General features: G+C 33.3%; 1 pseudogene; it reads left to right on the top strand.

The window, feature by feature from the left end:
- Window positions 1–5,884: 5,884 nt before the first annotated feature.
- LOC147390278 (antimicrobial ginkbilobin-2-like protein pseudogene) lies at window positions 5,885–6,700 on the top strand (annotated as a pseudogene).
- The last annotated feature ends 2,760 nt before the right edge of the window (window positions 6,701–9,460 follow it).

Below are 9,460 nucleotides of genomic sequence, written 5' to 3'. Positions count from 1 at the left end.
TATTTTTCTCTAATTTTTTATTTTTATTTTTGTGTTTTCCATTTGGAGATTTTAAACATTGGGTCAAAGAATGTCTTTAGGATGAAATGAAAATGATGAGATTGAGATGAACACATTGATATTAGGTTGAAAAATATGAAATTAAGTTGGAAACGATGAGATTAAGGTTCAAAATAACAAAATTTAGATTTATATCAATGAGAAATTGGTTAAAATGATTAGGGTTCTTAAGGTTATCGTCTTTAGAACGAATAGACCGAACACAATTGCGTTGTTTTGATCAAAGGATATTTTTGTAAATTCAACACATAAGGGTATTTTTGACATTTTACCATCTCTGCTAACTGATTATTGTCATCTTGTAATTCGCAAGGGGGGGGAACATTAATATCGCCTATTTCAAGGGTTTACTAAATTAACCTTTCCTTATCTTTTATTTTTCTTATGTTTCTTTTTAGTTTTATTAAATTTATTTCTTTTAAAGTTACGTTGTGGGTCATATTACAAAGTCACAATGATTTAATCGAATTTTAAAAATAGTGGTTTGGTGGGGCCCTCCAACACTAGGAAAGTGATGCTTATAGAAGTATCCAATGATGGAGGGATTTGTTAAAGAATTCTTGGTTGGAAATTCGTTAAAGATTTTCAAATGAATATTTCGGTGAGCCCCCCTCCTTAGGTTAGGTTCGGTCAAGAGAGTTTCAAGCTCTCTTAGTTGTAAATTACTTCAAATGTGTTGTCTTAAATTTTTTTACTTGTGTCCCATGTGAACTAAGGACATTCATTTAGAGAGATTCTATTGGCACCTCAAGTTTTACTTATGACAGACAAATCTTTTGAAAATAAAAACTATTGTATAGCTTGATGTGCTACAAGTACAAGTTGGTGTGTTTTGAGCAACTCTCTTGATTATTTGATGTTAATTATTTTTATTGTTATTTGATAAGGTCCCGTAAAATCACTTTGTGGGACTGTAATTACATAAAGATGATCAACACATAATTGCTAATTGTCTCAAATAACCATAATTGTATTAATTTGCCAAAATATTTGAAACTAATAGTTTTTTTAACTATTTGTAGGGTTAAAGGACAAATTTGAACATAAAGAAATTTTGTAACAATTTTTGTTACAATCTACAAGTTGAATGGGAGCAATCAATCAAAACTCAGAATCAAAGGGTGCCACGTCACCGCGTTACAGTAAACCCCTACCGCGCCATGGTAATCTAAAGGAATTTTGCCTCGAGATTTGAGTTGTGATTTCTATACTCTTCAGCCGTTGTAACTGAAGGCCCTTCTCGAAACGATTCAAGCGAAAGCCCGACCCGATAGTTTGATTAGAAGACTATAAATTGAGGGGTTGTCTCAAAGGAAGGGGTTCCTCTTCTTTTTCCAATTTTTCTTTGAGGGAAAGAGTTTTTGTAGTAGTAAGATCTCAAGAGTGTTTTTTTTTTCATCTTTATTCTTTAAATTTCCTTGTAACTCCATTGAAGGATCATCAAGAAGGAATGAAATTGCAATATAGACTTTTCTCATTCTCTTCTCTATTATGTTTCCTTTATTTTACTATTGTTGTAATTTATTAATTAGGATGATCGGCTAAACCCTCCTTAGAGAGGTCGATGATGCCGAAGCGAGTTCATCTTAATATTGCTGTTTCAATTCAATTATTTCTGTTTTAATTGTGTTCTTATGAAGCTTCTTAAGGTGAGATCATTCACTTTATATTTTCAATTCTAACTTTGATGACTATTGCTTATATGAGTTCAAGTTTAATCATGTTTTGTGATGAATTTGAAATATAAGTTGGATAATCTCTTCTAAGTTTAGGATTCATAATTGCTATTTTTTTCTAGTTACCTTCAAGTGATTAATCGATTTATCTTCCAATCCACGAACAACGATTTGTTATGTGGATTAAGTTAAAAATGAGAATTATTCAGTAATAGGATGATTTGCCAAGGTTAATTTAATTTTTCTAAGACCTTCTTACATTGTTTTCAATCTTTATTCTTGCTCTCATTTAAGTTTTTATTTCATTTCTTAGATGCAAATTTCTAATTTGTTTTAAAAATCAGTTTTCCAAAATTCTGTTTTAGTTTCAATTCGAATGAACATTTGAATCACGATTATCCCTGTGAAATGAATCCTACTTACCTAAGTTTTATTCTAATATTTGTTCAATCTACATTTCTGCAATCTAAATAGTTACACGATCATTATTTTGTTAAAAATTGAATTATAATTTTAAAATTGGGCTTAAAGTTTATTTGATTAAAATTGATCTAGGATTTGATTTTAAATTTGTGATTGACTTTTTTATCTTGATTAATTTGAAGTTTAATTGATTAAATTTTGGCTCAATTTTTTTTTTTTTTTAAGATTATTTAATTGGTTGAAGATTTATGAGTTAAATTTTTTGTTGGTTAGAATTTTTTACGATTTCTTCATTAAATGATTTATTTAATGTTGGGGACATTTTATTTCATTTCATGTGGTAGAAGTCTTTCCTAGGCATAAATTTTTCTAATCGTATTTCGGATTTTGAGAGTATTTTGGTCATTTTTTCAAAACTCATTTAATTTTTAGTGAAAGGTTTGTTTGGTCCCAAGTGATGATTTTTAAGTCCCAAGATTGCATTTTCCTAGCATAGCAAGGTCTCTAAATATTGATCGAATATAAAAGTTTAGTGTGGGGCGTACCTAAGCGTGCATAATTTCTATGTCGGGCGGAGGTCGACGAAGTGATTGAAGGAGCAATGAGATGAGGATTGACGAGACAAATTTGGAAAGAGATCGAAAAGTGCCTTGCACAAGCTTTCAGATTCTCCACCTCTTCTTTCTCATCATTGAGAATCCACAGCAACCAGAGTGCAAAATGGGGTGTCTACACTTAACATTTATGTGTTGTTGCTTAGGTTGTAATTACAATCTCATTTTCTATGATTGAGCATTCTATATTTTGCTATGAATTTGTGATTTTTGAAGATAAATTGAAATTTGGATTTGGTTGTTTTCACATCAAACTGATACCTAACATATAAGAAATTGAATTTTGCAAGTCACATTACCTCAAGGAAAACAACCTAAGATTTTAGCATATAAGGAGTTCTACATTGCTCCTCAATTTCTTTTGTTGAATCCAATCTCCAAATGGAAAATTAAAAAGCCCAATTCTAGGCATGGTTTTATATCTCGTCTGATATGTCATGGTATCGTCCAACAAAGAGATAGATAAACAAGTCAAACATATCGGACGGTACTTTAAACCACGGTTCATTTTTCTCATTCTTGAACGAGACAACTCAAATGTATCAGAAAACTCGTCTGAGATGACTCGGTCCTGATCATGGATGAGGTGTCAAAACAGGTTTTAAAACCATAATTTTAAGAAAAGAGTGAAGAACATGAGCCAAGTGGGTTTTGCATATTTTATTTGAGGGTTTTAAGTTGCAGGGAGGTTGTTGCAAATATCATACAAGTTTTAAGTAAAACAAATTATCACATGTTTTTTAATACATCTACGCCGTTGGATCCTAACACATTCGACAGTGAAGATGATTTGTCTTGATCTTTGTCCACATTTTCATTCGAACCCGACCCTATATATATATAGGGTCAGGTTCAAGGGCCATATGAGAAAACATATGTAAAAACTTTCGTTTTTAATAAAATTTTAAAATATGGGTTAGAAATTTTGGATTGAGCTGATTTTTTGTGAGGATGATTTCTATGATGGGAAGATCATCGAAAAAAAAAAAAAAAAATCAGCCCAATCTGAAACTTCTAACCCCATTAAAAGTGATTTAGAATGTGGACCGTCGATTTTTTACCAATTTTTATCACTAATTTGTAAATCACTTTTGATGGATTTAGAAGTTTCTGATTGAGCTGATTTTTTGTGAGGATGATCTTTTCATCATAGTGACCATCCTTGCAAAAAATCAGCTCAATCCAAAACCTCTAACTCTTATTTTGAAAAACAAAAGTTTTTTCATATGTTTTCTCATATGGCCCTTGAACCGCCCCCATATATATATATATATATATAGGGAAATGTTCAGTAACCTATATTTGACGCATGTGTTTTGTCTTGAATGGCTTAGAAGTTTTTGGAATGGGTTGATTATGTTACAAGTTGAAGAATCGTGGAACGTCCATTTTTTATAAACTACTTTTAATGGGTTTAGAAGTTTTGGAATGGGCTAATTTGTGTGAGGGTGATCTCTTCATCATAAAGATTATCCCCACCAAAAATCATCTCATTCCAAAACTTCTAACCCATATAGGATAAAACATGTTGGGCAAATAGTAGGGTGTCGAACATGAGCAATTTATATATATATGAGCCAGGTTATTTTGACAAAATCCTAGACAACATTCTAGACAAAATTTGACTTATGTGGCTAGAAATTTCAAAATTGGCTTATTGGTTGTGAGAATGATTTTCTCACCATACACAACATCCTCTCAAAAAATCAGCCCGTTCCTAAACTTTTAGCCCATATAAGAAAAAATGAATTGTCTAGGATTTTGTCAAAAGAACGCTACCCTATATATATATCATCAGGACATTAGTATTCTCTAACAGTTTTTTTTTTTTTCCTAATAAAACCCTATTCATTTTGTCTTTTAGTGAAAAAATAAGTTGGTCTTTTAGATAATAAATGCTTCTTTGCATTAATTACGAAATCATTTATTGCAAACATGATAATTAATTCTAAAGATTAAATGCCCTTAGCCTTTATTATGTGAGACACAAGTATTTATTATGTAAAAAGACTAATATATACTTATCTTTTTCTCTAAATGAAAAAAGAGGTAGGGGTATTATTGGAAACCCAAAAGTATTGGAGAATGTTAACGCCCCCCATGAGCTTTTCGATGTTAGCAGTTATATACATATATATATACTAGAGTTCACTTGTGCTTATGGCATGAGCTTCCTCTCTCGGGTTAAGGGGGTAAAATCACTTAGTTCGGCAATTACCGTGTTGTATCATGCCATGTAAGGAAATTTATTAAATAAAAATCTTATTGTACAGCTGTACTAAAGGACTTCTTTATAAATTCAACTTGAGTTTAGGCAGGATCTTAACACTTAGAAAGAATTTTCTAAGTCCCCCTCCCCCATAAATTATTAGTTTTTATTTCTCAATGCTCCTCACCTTTCTTTCTTAATACCCTCTCACCTCATAAAACCTTTCTTTCTTATGACCCTTCACCTTTTCTTAATGCCCCCTTTACACCATAAAAATATTTCTCCCTTAATACCCAGTCCTTGAAAATAAGCTAACTCAAATTTGGAGATTGATGGGAGGGTTAAAGGGATAAAACTGAAAAAAAAAAAAAGTTAAAAGGGTATTATTAAAGAATTTTGAAGTTAAAGGGGGTAAAAGGTGAAAAAATAATAATTTAACAGGATAAAAGAAGAAATATAATAAAGTTAGATGAGTGAAAGTAAAGTTGAGTAAAGAGAAAAATATAATAAAATGATTAAAGTGGATCTCATAGAAAGATTTGTGTCAAACAATTGTGACAACTGAGTAGTATTTTATTGTATAGACTAGAGTTCACCTGTGCACAAGCATCCTTTCTCGGGTAAAGGAGGTAAAAGTGAAAAAAATAAATAAAAAAACATTGGAGTAGGTGGTGGCAATTTTAAAATGACCAGCAAACACGATTCAAAAATGCTACAAAATTAGTGGATTTAGGTCTCTCTTCCATCATGAGAAATCGATTTTGAGTTTGATTATTTCAAATGTTGACTTTACCAAGTTTTCTAAAGATAAATTCACACCCATTAACTCATCCTCATCAATCAATAATAGCAAAATCTTCACAATTAGGTCCCTTCAATTCAAATTGACCCCAAAACCAACAATGGTTTTCTTCAAATTTCTCTTTTTTCTCTGTTCCATCCTCATTTATGATGGTCTGATCACTGCCCAAACCCAACCTACCTTTGTATACAACTTTTGTGAAGGAGAAAATTACACTAATAATAGCCCATTTCGTTTAAATCTCAATCCACTACTCTCTTCTTTATCTTCTAATGCCACACCCAATAATCATTTTTTCAACACCACTATAGGCCAAAACCCTCCTGATAAAGCATATGGCCTTTTCCTTTGTAGAGGAGATGTTACAGCTGATGTGTGTAAGAATTGTGTGGAGACAGCAAGCAAAGCCATCATCCAACGTTGTCCAACACAGATAGAGCCAATTATATGGTATGATGAGTGCATGTTAAGGTACTCTAATCGATCCATCTTCTCCACTGTGCAGAATAGGCCGAATTATGATATACATAATGTGCAGAGTGTGTCAAACCCAAATCAATTTAATACAAAAGTGAACGAGTTGATGAATGGGCTTGCAAGAAAAGCTGCAAATGGGTCATCGATTCTTAAATTTGCAACTGGAGAAGCAAACACTACAAATCTTCTGGAAATATATGGGCTAGTGCAATGTACACCAGATTTATCTCAATTTGATTGCAACAGATGCTTATTAGATGCTGTGAATCAGTTTTCGATTTGTTGTGATGGGAAAATAGGTGGAACAGTTATTCAACCAAGTTGTTATTCGAGATACGAGATTTTTCCTTTCTATGGATCTGCATTATCGTCACCACCATTAACCAATACAACTGACACAAAAGGTAAGTATACACTTGAGATCTTTCTGTTTAATTAGGGATATAATTTCTTATTTTCTTTATATTTTTGTTATTGGTCATTCATGGGAGAGAAGTATATGAAAGACCTCAACTACCGTTGGATTTCTTCAACACACATCTTGATATTATGCCACGTCACCCATTGCCACGTCAATCTCCTCTTCTTCCCTCGCACTCCAAATTAAGAAAAAAAAAAAAAATTGTTAGGATTATCTCCCAAAACCATAGCAGCAGCAGCCCTTCCCGAAACATTGATCAAACTCCGACGGACGGGAAATCAAGATCCGGCGATATGACTGATGAAGCTTTTATTATTGTAAATTAAGATTCTCTCTTTCTCTCATAGTTTGGATACACGGTTTAGAACGAAAACACCATCATCAGTAACTTGCAATCTTCTTGTTCATGCCCTCCCTCTCTCTAGTTGCATGTTGCGTAGAGCTTTTAATCAGGAACTCCACCTATCTGTCAAAAGGGATTCAGATCTTATTTTAAAATTAAACTGGAGCAAATTTTATAGGTTTAGGCTTTCTGGTTTACAGGTTTAAAGATCTTAACTTTTAGGTTAATGTTTCTATGATTGTGAAGAGCTCAACACAGGAGGTTTCATCAGTTAGTATATAATTGAGATTTTGAGGGAAATCCCCTGAAGAAATCTCCATTATATAATTATATTTGGACAGGTACTTGAGAAGAGGTTGAAGACAAATTTTGGATATATTTATTTTATTAATTAGTTTCACTTGATGCAAAGAAAAAGTTTTTTTTTTTTTGCTAGAAAGAGATGAAAGAAAGGATTTACGTTTTAATTCATCCTATAAGAAGCTTCAAAGTTGTTTTTTTTTTACTTTTTATAGGACTCCGAACTTGTAGCAGTCAAACCGCTTCAAACTTTTGGAGGAACCTTGTTAGTTGGAAAAGACATTTTTAAGCCTTTGAAGAAAGTAAAATGCTGAAATGACAAAAAGAATTTACTATGATTCTCACAAGTCTGACATGGCATGTGCACATAACCATAGATGTGTTACCTCGTGATATGAGTAAAAACCATCTACCGTTATGTATGCATGTCCACCTTGAAGAAAACGCAAGGGCAGGAAATAAACATAAGGGCATTAAGTAAATTTTTCTGATCCAAACGTTCTTGAAAATGTAAGGGCATGAAATAAATACAAAAGGAAAATGCTGGAATGACACATGGTATTTACTGTGATTCTCACAAGTCTGATGTGGGATGTGCACATAACCATAGATGTGTTTCCTCGCGATATGAGTAAAAACCATCTACAGTTATGTATCCATCTCCACGTCAGAATTGTGAGAATCACAGTAAATCCTATGTCACCCCAGCACGACTCAATACAAAATGCCACTTCTCTAGTATTATAATGAAAGAAGGTGCAGTAGAATTGTTTCGACACCAAATTTTGGCTCTAACAAAAGCCCCCATTTTTATATTTAAATTTAATTTCAACGGGTTCATTTTAGTCAAAACCAAAAAAATTTTAGCACCCAACTCTAGATAATCATGTTGATTAGTTTTCAAAATTATAAAAATATCCTTTTTACCATGTCATAATATTGATCAATCATTTAATTACATATATGCCCTTCAAGTATCTTATAACAAGAAGGATTCCTTCAAAATTTTGAAGCCGACTCCTATAACCAAAAATTTAAATGGATTAATTAGGAGTGTCATGGATCAGCTTGACCAGATTGGTATCCATCCAACTCTTATCTAAAAATTGTAAACAACATTCTAAACAAGGAAGTTGCTTGGAGCTCTGGCGATTTTTTCACCCTTCTAAATTAGGAGTTTTATCAAAAGAGAGCCAAGAGGTTGTTCGTTTCGATCCTTGGATTGATACAAGAATAACCTGCAAATATCTGTGTATAAGATTCGTTCTGTTAGAATGGGTGAATCGTCTAGTGGGATCTCTTGGAGGAATCTGTTTCAAGGTGGAGATTTCTCCATTGATAGAACCCTTGAAGCGAAACCTGATTTAAAAGGCAAAAAGGTCATCTCTATTCCAGAGGAGGTAGTCCAAAAAGAAATCGATCGATGGGAAAACACGTTGGTAGGCTATGTGCTGGGTAAGAGACCTTACTTTCTGGGTCTAAAGGCTGCGATTACTAAACTCTGGAAAATCAAAGGATCAGTTGAGATCATCTCTTTGGACTATGGTTTCTTTTTGTTCAAGTTCAGCCTGTCGGAAGATTGTGCGAATATTCTAAACTCAGCGATCTGGACTATTGGGGGTCGTCCTTTGATTCTTAGAAGATGGCAACCAAATTTATTTCTGTCTAGGGAGTGGTTAAAATCGATTCCAATTTGGATTCGCTTGCCAAAACTTCCACTCCAGTTCTGGGGGACTGAGTGTCTGGGATCGATTGGAAGTACATTCGGTATGCCACTGCATATGGATGAACCTACAGCAAAGAGAAATCAGTTATCCTATGCGAGGATCTGTGTTGAGATTGAACCGGACTCCTATTTTCCGGATTCAATTGAGCTGAATAGGGAATCTGGTTCTGATATTGTGCAAGAGATTCAGTATGAATGGAAACTGAAGTGCTGTGATGTCTGTATGACATTCGAACATTTGAAGGATAGATGCCCGCGTGTCAAACATCAAACTAATAACAAAAATCAAGCTAAAGAGGTGTTGGACTGGAGAGTTAAAACAGCAAAGCAAGTTGACGGCCCAAAGGAGACAAACATGGAACTTGCGTTTGTTTCTGGTGGTAGCAGTAATGGTGGAGAAGACGTTGTT

This window comes from Akebia trifoliata, chromosome 11, assembly GCF_017979445.1.
Source record: "Akebia trifoliata isolate Shusen 1 chromosome 11, ASM1797944v1, whole genome shotgun sequence".
NCBI lineage: Eukaryota > Viridiplantae > Streptophyta > Magnoliopsida > Ranunculales > Lardizabalaceae > Akebia > Akebia trifoliata.
The sequence above is the reverse complement of the archived record's forward strand: the minus strand, read 5'-3'. Positions and strand labels throughout refer to the sequence as shown.